General features: G+C 54.2%; 1 protein-coding gene across 1 annotated transcript in view; it reads left to right on the forward strand.

Moving 5' to 3' along the window:
* Positions 1-9,994: 9,994 nt before the first annotated feature.
* The window catches only part of LOC141172128 (E3 SUMO-protein ligase ZBED1-like), an 80,198-nt gene continuing 77,967 nt past the window's right edge, over positions 9,995-12,225 (forward strand). Inside the window, exon 1 of the mRNA XM_073655993.1 lies at positions 9,995-10,264. The gene's annotated coding sequence lies outside the window, so the exon portion shown is untranslated. The remainder of the gene's footprint in view (positions 10,265-12,225) is intronic.

Genomic DNA, 12,225 nt, shown 5'->3' on the forward strand with positions numbered 1-12,225 from the left:
GGACTCGCTCTACAAATCCCGCCCGAGAAAGGGACTCACTCTGCAAACCCCACCCAAGAAAGGGACTCACTCTGCAAACCCTGCCCAAGAAAGGGACTCACTCTGCAAACCCCCCCGAGAAAGGGACCCGCTCTGCAATCCCCGACGAGAAATGGACTCGCTCTGCAAACCCCACCCAAGAAAGGGACTCACTCTGCAAACCCTGCCCAAGAAAGGGACTCACTCTGCAAACCCTGCCCAAGAAAGGGACTCACTCTTGAAATCCCCCCCGAGAAAGGGACTCACTCTGTAAACCCCCCCGAGAAAGGGACTCACTCTGCAACCCCCCAAGAAAGGGACTCGCTCTGCAGCCCCCCCCCCGAGAAAGGAACTCACTCACTCGCTCTGAACCCCCCCGAGAAAGTGACTCGCTCTGCAAACCACCCTGAGAAAGGGACTCGCTCTGCAAACCCCGCCTGAGAAAGGGTCTCACTCTGCAAGCTCCCTGAGAAAGGGACTCACTCTGCAACCCCCCCCCTAGAAAGGAACTCACTCTGCAACCCCCCCTAGAAAGGCACTCACTCTGCAAACCCACCCCCCCAAGAAAGGGACTCGCTCTGCAAACTCTCCCCCCCTGTGAGGGAGGGACTCGCTCTGAAACCCCCCCGAGAAAGGGACTCACTCTGAAACCCCCCCCGAGAAAGGGACTCGCTCTGAACCCCCCCCGAGAAAGTGACTCGCTCTGCAAACCCCCCTGAGAAAGGGACTCGCTCTGCAAACCCCCCTGAGAAAGGGACTCGCTCTGCAAACCCCACCCGAGAAAGGGACTCGCTCTGCAAACCCCACCCGAGAAAGGGACTCGCTCTGCAAACCCCACCCGAGAAAGGGACTCGCTCTGCAAACCCTGCCCAAGAAAGGGACTCGCTCTTGAAATCCCCCCGCGAGGGAGGGACTCGCTCTGAAACCCTCGTCGAGAAAGGGACTCGCTCTGCAAACCCCGCCCAAGAAAGGGACTCGCTCTTGAAATCCCCCCGCGAGGGAGGGACTCGCTCTGAAACCCTCGACGAGAAAGGGACTCGCTCTGCAAACCTGCCCAAGAAAAGGACTCGCTCTACAAATCTCGCCCGAGAAAAGGACTCACTCTGCAAACCCCACCCAAGAAAGGGACTCACTCTGCAAACCCTGCCCAAGAAAGGGACTCACTCTGCAAACCCCCCTGAGAAAGGGACCCGCTCTGCAATCCCCCACGAGAAATGGACTCGCTCTGCAAACCCCCCCGAGAAAGGGACTCACTCTGCAAACCCTGCCCAAGAAAGGGACTCACTCTGCAAACCCCACCCAAGAAAGGGACTCACTCTGCAAACCCTGCCCAAGAAAGGGACTCACTCTTGAAATCCCCCCCGAGAAAGGGACTCACTCTGTAAACCCCCCAAGAAAGGGACTCACTCTGCAACCCCCCAAGAAAGGGACTCGCTCTGCAACCCCCCCCGAGAAAGGAACTCACTCTGAAACCCCCCCGCGAGGGAGGTACTCGCTCTGAACCCCCCCCCGAGAAAGTGACTTGCTCTGCAAACCCCCCAGAGAAAGGGACTCGCTCTGCAAACCCCCCTAGAAAGGAACTCACTCTGCAACCCCCCCTAAAAAGGCACTCACTCTGCAAACCCACCCCCCCAAGAAAGGGACTCGCTCTGCAAACTCTCCCCCACTGCGAGGGAGGGACTCGCTCTGCAAACTCCCCCGAGAAAGGGACTCGCTCTGAAACCCCCCCCCCGAGAAAGGGACTCGCTCAACAACCCCCCCGAGAAAGGGACTCGCTCTGCAACCCTCCCGAGAAAGGGACTCGCTTTGAAACCACCCCTGAGAAAGGGACTCGCTCTGCAAGCCTCCACGAGAAAGGGACTCGCTCTGCAAATCAAACCCCCGAGAAAGGGACTCGATCTGCAAACCCCCGAAAAAGGGACTCGCTCTGCAAACCCCCTGAGAAAGGGACTCGCTCTACAAATCCTCCGTCCTTGAGAAAGTGACTCGCTCTATAAACCCCCTCAAGAAAGGGACTCACTCTCCAAACCCCGCCCAAGAAAGGGACTCGCTCTGCACACCCCCCCGAGAAAGGGACTCGCTCAGCAACCCACCCGAGAAAGGGACTCGCTCTGCAAACCTCCCCCAGAAAGGGACTCGCTCTGAAACCCCCCCGAGAAAGGGACCCGCTCTGCAACCCCCCATGAGAAATGGACTCGCTCTGCAAACCCCCCCGAGAAAGGGACTCGCTCTGCAAACCCCCCCCACCCGAGAAAGCGACTCACTTTGCAAACCCCCCTTCTCGAGAAAGGGACTCGCTCTGCAAACCCCCCCAGAAAGGGACTCACTCTGCAAACCCCCCCGAGAAAGGGACTCACTCTGCAACCTCCCCCGAGAGAGGGACTCGCTTTCCAACCCCCCCCGAGAAAGGAACTCGCTCTGAACCCCCCCCCCCGAGAAAGTGACTCGCTCTGCAAACCCCCCTGAGAAAGGGACTCGCTCTGCAAACCCGCCGGAGAAAGGGTCTCACTCTGCAAGCTCCCCGAGAAAGGGACTCACTCTGCAACCCCCCCTAGAAAGGGACTCACTCTGCAACCCCCCCTAGAAAGGGACTCACTCTGCAACCCCCCCTAGAAAGGGACTCACTCTGCAACCCCCCATAGAAGGGGACTCACTCTGCAAACCCACCCCCCCAAGAAAGGGACTCGCTCTGCAAGCTCTCCCCCCCTGCGAGGGAGGGACTCGCTCTGAAACCCCCCCGAGAAAGGGACTCGCTCTGAAACCCCCCCCCTCGAGAAAGGGACTCACTCTGCAACCCCCCCAGAAAGGGACTCACTCTGCAACCCCCCCCCCAGAAAGGGACTCGCTCAACAACCCCCCCGAGAAAGGGACTCGCTCAACAACCCCCCCGAGAAAGGGACTCGCTCTGCAAACCCCGACCAAGAAAGAGACTCGCTCTGCAACCCCCCCGAGAAAGGGACTCGCTTTGAAACCACCCCTGAGAAAGGGACTCGCTCTGCAAACCCCCACGAGAAAGGGACTCGCTCTACTAACCAAACCCCCGAGAAAGGGACTACCTCTGCAACCCACCCGAGAAAGGGACTCCCTCTGCAACCCACCCAAGAAAGGGACCTCCTCTGCAACCCACCCGAGAAAGGGACTCCCTCTGCAACCCCCCCGAGAAAGGGACTCCCTCTGCAACCCCCCCGAGAAAGGGACTCGCTCTGCAAACCCCTCCTCCGAGAAAGGGACTCCCTCTGCAAACCCCCTCGAGAAAGGGACTCCCTCTGCAAACACCCGAGAAATGGACTCCCTCTGCAAACACCCGAGAAAGAGACTCGCTCTGCAAACTCCCGAGAAAGGGACTCGCTCTGCAAACCCTGCCCAAGAAAGGGACTCGCTCTTGAAATCCCCCCGCGAGGGAGGGACTCGCTCTGAAACCCTCGACGAGAAAGGGACTCGCTCTGCAAACCCCGCCCAAGAAAAGGACTCGCTCTGCAACCCCCCCAGAAAGGGACTCACTCTGCAACCCCCCCCCCAGAAAGGGACTCGCTCAACAACCCCCCCGAGAAAGGGACTCGCTCTGCAAACCCCGACCAAGAAAGAGACTCGCTCTGCAACCCCCCCGAGAAAGGGACTCGCTTTGAAACCACCCCTGAGAAAGGGACTCGCTCTGCAAACCCCCACGAGAAAGGGACTCGCTCTACTAACCAAACCCCCGAGAAAGGGACTACCTCTGCAACCCACCCGAGAAAGGGACTCCCTCTGCAACCCACCCAAGAAAGGGACCTCCTCTGCAACCCACCCGAGAAAGGGACTCCCTCTGCAACCCCCCCGAGAAAGGGACTCCCTCTGCAACCCCCCCGAGAAAGGGACTCGCTCTGCAAACCCCTCCTCCGAGAAAGGGACTCCCTCTGCAAACCCCCTCGAGAAAGGGACTCCCTCTGCAAACACCCGAGAAATGGACTCCCTCTGCAAACACCCGAGAAAGAGACTCGCTCTGCAAACTCCCGAGAAAGGGACTCGCTCTGCAAACCCTGCCCAAGAAAGGGACTCGCTCTTGAAATCCCCCCGCGAGGGAGGGACTCGCTCTGAAACCCTCGACGAGAAAGGGACTCGCTCTGCAAACCCCGCCCAAGAAAAGGACTCGCTCTACAAATCCTGCCCGAGAAAGGGACTCACTCTGCAAACCCCACCCAAGAAAGGGACTCACTCAGCAAACCCTGCCCAAGAAAGGGACTCACTCTTGAAATCCCCCCCGAGAAAGGGACTCACTCTGCAAACCCCCCCGAGAAAGGGACTCACTCTGCAACCCCCCGAGAAAGGGATTCGCTCTGAACCCCCCCCGAGAAAGTGACTCGCTCTGCAAAACCCCCTGAGAAAGGGACTCGCTCTGCAAACCCCGCCCGAGAAAGGGTCTCACTCTGCAACCCCCTCTAGAAAGGGACTCACTCTGCAAACCCACCCCCCCAAGAAAGGGACTCGCTCTGCAAACTCTCCCCCCCTGCGAGGGAGGGACTCGCTCTGAAACCCCCCCGAGAAAGGAACTCGCTCTGAACCCCCCCCGAGAAAGGGACTCACTCTGCAACCCCCCCCCCCGAGAAAGGGACTCGCTCAACAACCCCCCCGAGAAAGGGACTCGCTTTGAAATCACCCGAGAAAGGGACTCGCTCTGCAAACTCCCGAAAAAGGGACTCGCTCTGCAAACCCCCCGAGAAAGGGACTCGCTCTGCAAACCCCCGAGAAAGGGACACGCTCTGCAAACCCCCCGTCCCAGAGAAAGTGACTCGCTCTACAAACCCCCTCAAGAAAGGGACTCACTCTCCAAACCCCACCCAAGAAAGGAACTCGCTCTGCACACCCCCCCCCCGAGAAAGGGACTCGCTCAGCAACCCACCCGAGAAAGGGACTCGCTCTGCAAACCTCCCCCAGAAAGGGATTCGCTCTGAAACCCCCCGAGAAACGAACCCGCTCTGCAACCCCCCACGAGAAATGGACTCGCTCCGCAAACCTTCCCGAGAAAGGGACTCGCTCTGCAAACCCCCACCCGAGAAAGGGACTTGCTCTGCAAACCCCCCTTCTCAAGAAATGGACTCACTCTGCAAACCCCCCCCAGAGAGGGACTTGCTCTGCAAACCACCCGGAGAAAGGGACTCCCTCTGCAACCCACCCGAGAAAGGGACTCCCTCTGCAACCCACCCGAGAAAGGGACTCCCTCTGCAAACACCCGAGAAAGGGACTCGCTCCGCAAACTCCCGAGAAAGGGACTCGCTCTGCAATCCCCCGAGAAAGGGACTCGCTCTGCAAACCCCCCCAAAAACGAAACTCGCTCTGCAAACCCCCCCCCGAGAAAGGGACTCATTCTGCAACCCCCCCACCCGAGAAAGGGACTTGCTCTGCAAACCCCCCTTCTCGAGAAAGGGACTCGCTCTGCAAACCCCCCTTCTCAAGAAAGGGACTCGCTCTGCAAACCACCCCGAGAAAGGGACTCCCTCTGCAACCCACCTGAGAAAGGGACTCCCTCTGCAACCCACCCGAGAAAGGGACTCCCTCTGCAACCCCCCCCCCGAGAAAGGGACTCACTCTGCAAACCGCCCCTGTGAGAAAGAGACTCCCTCCGCAAACCCCCTCGAGAAAGGGACTCCCTCTGCAAACACCCGAGAAATGGACTCCCTCTGCAAACACCCGAGAAAGGGACTCGCTCTGCAAACTCCCGAGAAAGGGACTCGCCCTGCAAACCCCCGAGAAAGGGACTCGCTCTGCAAACCCCCGAGAAAGGGACTCGCTCTGCAAACTTCCGAGAAAGGGACTCGCTCTGCAAACTTCCGAGAAAGGGACTCACTCTGTAACCCCCCCCCCGAGAAAGGGACTCACTCTGCAACCCACTTGAGAAAGCGACTCACTGTCCAACCCTGTCCAGAATGGAGCTGAGGTGCACATACTCCCATAGACAAACCCATGGGCAAACCCCCCCACCCAAGAAAGGGACTCACTCTGCAAACCCCCCCCCAGAAAGGGACCCACTCTGCAAACCCCCCCGAGAAAGAGACTCATTCTGCAAACCCCCCCGAGAAAGGGACTCACTCTGCAAACCCCCCCCAGAAAGGGACTCACTCTGCAAACCCTCCCGAGAAAGGGACTCTCTCTGCAAACCCCCGAGAAAGGGACTCGCTCTGCAACCCCCCCACCGAGAAAGGGACTCACTCTGCAAACCCCTCCTGCGAGAAAGGGACTCGCTCTGCAAATCCCCTCCTCCGAGAAAGAGACTCCCTCTGCAAACCCCGCCCAAGAAAGGTACTCGCTCTCCAAACCCCGCCCGAGAAAGGGACTCGCTCTCCAAACCCCGCCCGAGAAAGGGACTCGCCCTGCAAACCCCGCCCAAGAAAGGTACTCACTCTCCAAACCCCGCCCGAGAAAGGGACTCACTCTCCAAACCCCCCGAGAAAGGGACTCGCTCAGCAACCCACCCAAGAAGGGGACTCGCTCTGCAAACCCCCCCCCCGAGAAAGCGACTCACTCTGCAAACCCCCCAACCAGAGAAAGGGACTCGCTCTGCAAACCCCCCTTCTCGAGAAAGGGACTCGCTCTGCAAACCCCCCCCAGAAAGGGACTCACTCTGCAAACCACCCCGAGAAAGGGACTCCCTCTGCAATCCACCCGAGAAAGGGACTCTCTCTGCAAACCCCCGAGAAAGGGACTCGCTCTGTAACCCCCCCCAAAAAAGGGACTCACTCTGCAACCCCCCCGAGAAAGGGACTCACTCTGCAAACCCCCCCTGCGAGAAAGGGACTCACTCTGCAAATCCCCTCCTCCGAGAAAGGGACTCCCTCTGCACACCGCCTCAAGAAAGGGACTCCCTCTGCAAACACCCGAGAAATGGACTCTCTCTGCAAACTCCCGAGAAAGGGACTCGCTCTGCAAACTTCCGAGAAAGTGACTCGCTCTGCAAACCCCCCCCGAGAAAGGGACTCGCTCTGCAACCCCCCCCGAGAAAGGGACTCGCTCTGCAACCCCCCCCCGAGAAAGGGACTCATTCTGCAACCCCCCCACCCCGAGAAAGGTACTCATTCTGTAACCCCCCTCCCCCGAGAAAGGGACTCACTCTGCAACCCACTTGAGAAAGCGACTCACTGTCCAACCCTGTCCAGAATGGAGCAGAGGTGCACATACTCCCATAGACAAACCCATGGGCAAACCCCCCCCACCCAAGAAAGGGACTCACTCTGCAAACATCCCCCAGAAAGGGACCCACTCTGCAAACCCCCCCCGAGAAAGGGACTCACTCTTCAAACCCCCCCCGAGAAAGGGACTCACTCTGCAAACCCCCCCAGAAAGGGACTCACTCTGCAAACCCTCCCGAGAAAGGGACTCCCTCTGCAACCCACCCAAGAAAGGGACTCTCTCTGCAAACCCCCGAGAAAGGGACTCGCTCTGCAACCCCTCCGAGAAAGGGACTCACTCTGCAACCCCCACCCCCGAGAAAGGGACTCACTCTGCAAACCCCTCCTGCGAGAAAGGGACTCGCTCTGCAAATCCCCTCCTCCGAGAAAGAGACTCCCTCTGCAAACCCCGCCCAAGAAAGGTACTCACTCTCCAAACCCCGCCTGAGAAAGGGACTCGCTCTCCAAACCCCGCCTGAGAAAGGGACTCGCTCCCCAAACCCCGCCCGAGAAAGGGACTCGCTCTGCAAACCCCGCCCGAGAAAGGGACTCGCTCTGCAAACCCCGCCCGAGAAAGGGACTCACTCTCCAAACCCCGTCCGAGAAAGGGACTCACTCTCCAAACCCCCCGAGAAAGGGACTCGCTCAGCAACCCACCCGAGAAAGGGACTTGCTCTGCAAACCTCCCCCAGAAAGGGACTCGCTCTGCAAACCCCCCCCGAGAAGGGGACTCGCTCTGCAAACCCCCCCCGAGAAAGGGACTCACTCTGCAAACCCCCCCACCAGAGAAAGGGACTCGCTCTGCAAACCCCCCTTCTCGAGAAAGGGACTCGCTCTGTAAACCCCCCCAGAAAGGGACTCGCTCTGCAAACCACCCCGAGAAAGGGACTCCCTCTGCAACCCACCCGAGAAAGGGACTCTCTCTGCAAACCCCCGAGAAAGGGACTCGCTCTGCACCCCCCCCAAGAAAGGGACTCACTCTGCAACCCCCCCGAGAAAGGGACTCACTCTGCAAACCCCCCCTGCGAGAAAGGGACTCACTCTGCAAATCCCCTCCTCCGAGAAAGGGACTCCCTCTGCACACCTCCTCAAGAAAGGGACTCCCTCTGCAAACACCCGAGAAATGGACTCTCTCTGCAAACTCCCTAGAAAGGGACTCATTCTGCAACCCCCCCCCCAGAATGGGACTCACTCTGCAACCCACTTGAGAAAGCGACTCACTGTCCAACCCTGTCCAGAATGGAGCAGAGGTGCACATACTCCCATAGACAATGAACGGAGGAGAGGATGAGTATGATCAACTTTGCTCCATTCAGGACAGAGCTGCAGAGGCCCTTGCGATTCCTAGGGGTCCATGAGATCAGACCCTCAGCAATAAGAAAGTGATCTCTTATTCTATGGATAGAGGATAGCTTGAGTTTTTTTGGGGGGAATTAACCCTTTAAGCCAAATTTCCAGCACATTTAGTTTAGTAAATGAGCCCCCACTTACATTTCTCCACCAGATTTGCAGCTCAGGGGTGTAGGAAGTGGGGATATCGTTAGTGCTGCTCCCCTCTCCAGGTGGAAGTGAGCTGTGTGGGACAACCCCTCTAAAATGTATCACCTTCATTATTTTTTTCCCTTTCTTCCTAGAGCCATAACTTTTTTTTTTTTTTACCTTTTCCATCCACAGCCGCATGACTGTTTTTTTTTAGTTGTTGCAGTCTCGAATTACCCCATACTGTAATAGTGGGGAAGGGTCGGGGGGGGGGGGGGGGATCCAAGTGCAGTAAAATGGTTAAAAAAATTGAAAAAGATGTAAAAAAAAAAAAAAAAAAAAACTGATTTTTTTTGGGAGGTAATTTTGTTTATATAGCAAGAAAAAAGAAAAGACATGGCAGCGTTGATTCTGCAGGACAGTGTGAATACAGCCCTACCACACTTTTTTTGTAGTTGATTAAAAAAATTGAATTTTCTAAAAAAAAAAACAACAAAAAAAACAGTTTTTAGAACTTTTTGATTTTTTTTTTGTTTTTTGCATGACCACCTGATCGATCTATTGGTATCACTTTGGGGTACATACGATAATTTTATCTGTCTTGGAGGGAGAAACATCATTTCTTGCTTCACTTTTTTTTCCCTTGATGCCATTTAGGGGTTAAACGCGCTCTATAGTCTCATCCATTGGACTTTTATGGCTCCGCTTGTTTTTGAACGGGGAAATCGGGGAGAGATTCAACTTTTATGTCTATCCAAAAGTTCTGGGAAAGTTGGGTGATAACTTATTTTAGCCAATATTACATTTTAGGTCTTCACCCAACTTTCCCAGAGTCCTGAAGAGCAGGAAATGGATTTGTCGACTATAGGGTCAGATTTAGGGCATACACTGTCTTGTATGAGGGACTCGCACCTAATAAATAAAACATGGCCGCTATACTGGTTGTCACCCAGCTTTCCCAGGACCAGATAGATAGCTGAGGTGAATATTGCAGCTAAGCCCTGACCCTTCTCCTCTCACACTGAGCCGCAGCCGCCGTCTGCCCGGACACTTGACGCGCTCTCAGCTTACAAAGACTCCTCTGCTTTCTCATTGGTCAGCCTGAACGTCAGTCACCTCATAAGGGCGGGATTTATCTAAATAATCCGTCCTGATTGGACACGCCACTCATTAGTATTCATCCAGCCTCGTATTGCCCTGCTTAGCGACCATTGCCTAGCGACGCTGTCCATCAATATCCGCCGAGAAGTGGGCGGTGTAAAGCTAAGAGCTGATTGGCTAGTTTCCTGTCTATCAAAGCGATAGTGGGCACTGATTGGCTCTCCTAACTGTCCGTCATCGTGTGATTACTAATCGATATGTCCAATCGGTAAAGGCCGCGGGGCGGGGCTTGGACCCGCGATATCAGATTCACCGTCCTGCAAGGGAAAATCGAAAAATATTAGAAAAAATAACCGGTAACTTCCCCAGAATCGCTCAATGATCGGATCGCATCTATAGCGGCCGATATTTGCCGATTTGATATCGATATTTAACAAAGAAATCCTGTCTGATTCTGGGCAACACAATCCGCCACGGATCGCAGGAAGAATCGGAAGGAGCATCGTCGATTATCTCCGATATTAGAGGTAAGGCGGGGGCAGAGCGGACAGCGGGGCGGGATCGCGATCAGCCCGCACGTAATCGATATATCGCAATGGATGCGTGACGGGGCCGCCGGCTCTGCGCATGTGCGGTACGGAGAAGTGACGCATCGCTGTGTGTATATGTGTGTACAGCAGACACAGCGGCCGTGTGTGTGTGTATATATATATATATATATATATATATATATATATATATATATATATATATATATATATATATATATACACATACATGTAGACAGTGTATACAGCAGTCACAGCGGCCGTGTGTGTGTGTATATACATATATATACATGTAGACAGTGTGTACAGCAGTCACAGCGGCCGTGTGTGTGTGTATATACATATATATACATGTAGACAGTGTGTACAGCAGACACAGCGGCCGTGTGTGTGTATATACATATATATACATGTAGACAGTGTGTGCAGCAGACACAGCGGCCGTGTGTGTATATACATATATATATACATGTAGACAGTGTGTGCAGCAGTCACAGCGGCCGTGTGTGTATATACATATATATACATGTAGACAGTGTGTACAGCAGACACAGCGGCCGTGTGTGTATATACATATATATACATGTAGACAGTGTGTGCAGCAGTCACAGCGGCTGTGTGTGTATATACATATATATACATGTAGACAGTGTGTACAGCAGTCACAGCGGCCGTGTGTGTATATACATATATATACATGTAGACAGTGTGTACAGCAGACACAGCGGCCGTGTGTGTATATACATATATATACATGTAGACAGTGTGTACAGCAGTCACAGCGGCCGTGTGTGTATATACATATATATACATGTAGACAGTGTGTACAGCAGACACAGCGGCCGTGTGTGTATATACATATATATACATGTAGACAGTGTGTACAGCAGACACAGCGGCCGTGTGTGTATATACATATATATACATGTAGACAGTGTGTACAGCAGTCACAGCGGCCGTGTGTGTATATACATATATATACATGTAGACAGTGTGTGCAGCAGTCACAGCGGCCGTGTGTGTATATACATATATATACATGTAGACAGTGTGTGCAGCAGTCACAGCGGCCGTGTGTGTATATACATATATATACATGTAGACAGTGTGTGCAGCAGTCACAGCGGCCGTGTGTGTATATACATATATATACATGTAGACAGTGTGTACAGCAGACACAGCGGCCGTGTGTGTATATACATATATATACATGTAGACAGTGTGTGCAGCAGTCACAGCGGCCGTGTGTGTATATACATATATATACATGTAGACAGTGTGTACAGCAGTCACAGCGGCCGTGTGTGTATATACATATATATACATGTAGACAGTGTGTACAGCAGACACAGCGGCCGTGTGTGTATATACATATATATACATGTAGACAGTGTGTACAGCAGTCACAGCGGCCGTGTGTGTATATACATATATATACATGTAGACAGTGTGTACAGCAGACACAGCGGCCGTGTGTGTATATACATATATATACATGTAGACAGTGTGTACAGCAGACACAGCGGCCGTGTGTGTATATACATATATATACATGTAGACAGTGTGTACAGCAGTCACAGCGGCCGTGTGTGTATATACATATATATACATGTAGACAGTGTGTACAGCAGTCACAGCGGCCGTGTGTGTATATACATATATATACATGTAGACAGTGTGTACAGCAGTCACAGCGGCCGTGTGTGTGTGTATATATATATATACATGTAGACAGTGTGTACAGCAGTCACAGCGGCCGTGTGTGTGTGTATATACATATATATACATGTAGACAGTGTGTACAGCAGTCACAGCGGCCGTGTGTGTGTGTGTATACATATATATACATGTAGACAGTGTGTACAGCAGTCACAGCGGCAGTGTGTGTGTGTGTATATATATATATATATATACATGTAGACAGTGTGTACAGCAGTCAC

This window comes from Phyllobates terribilis, unplaced genomic scaffold, assembly GCF_046119375.1.
Source record: "Phyllobates terribilis strain yellow unplaced genomic scaffold, ASM4611937v1 Scaffold_12__6_contigs__length_324123572, whole genome shotgun sequence".
NCBI lineage: Eukaryota > Metazoa > Chordata > Amphibia > Anura > Dendrobatidae > Phyllobates > Phyllobates terribilis.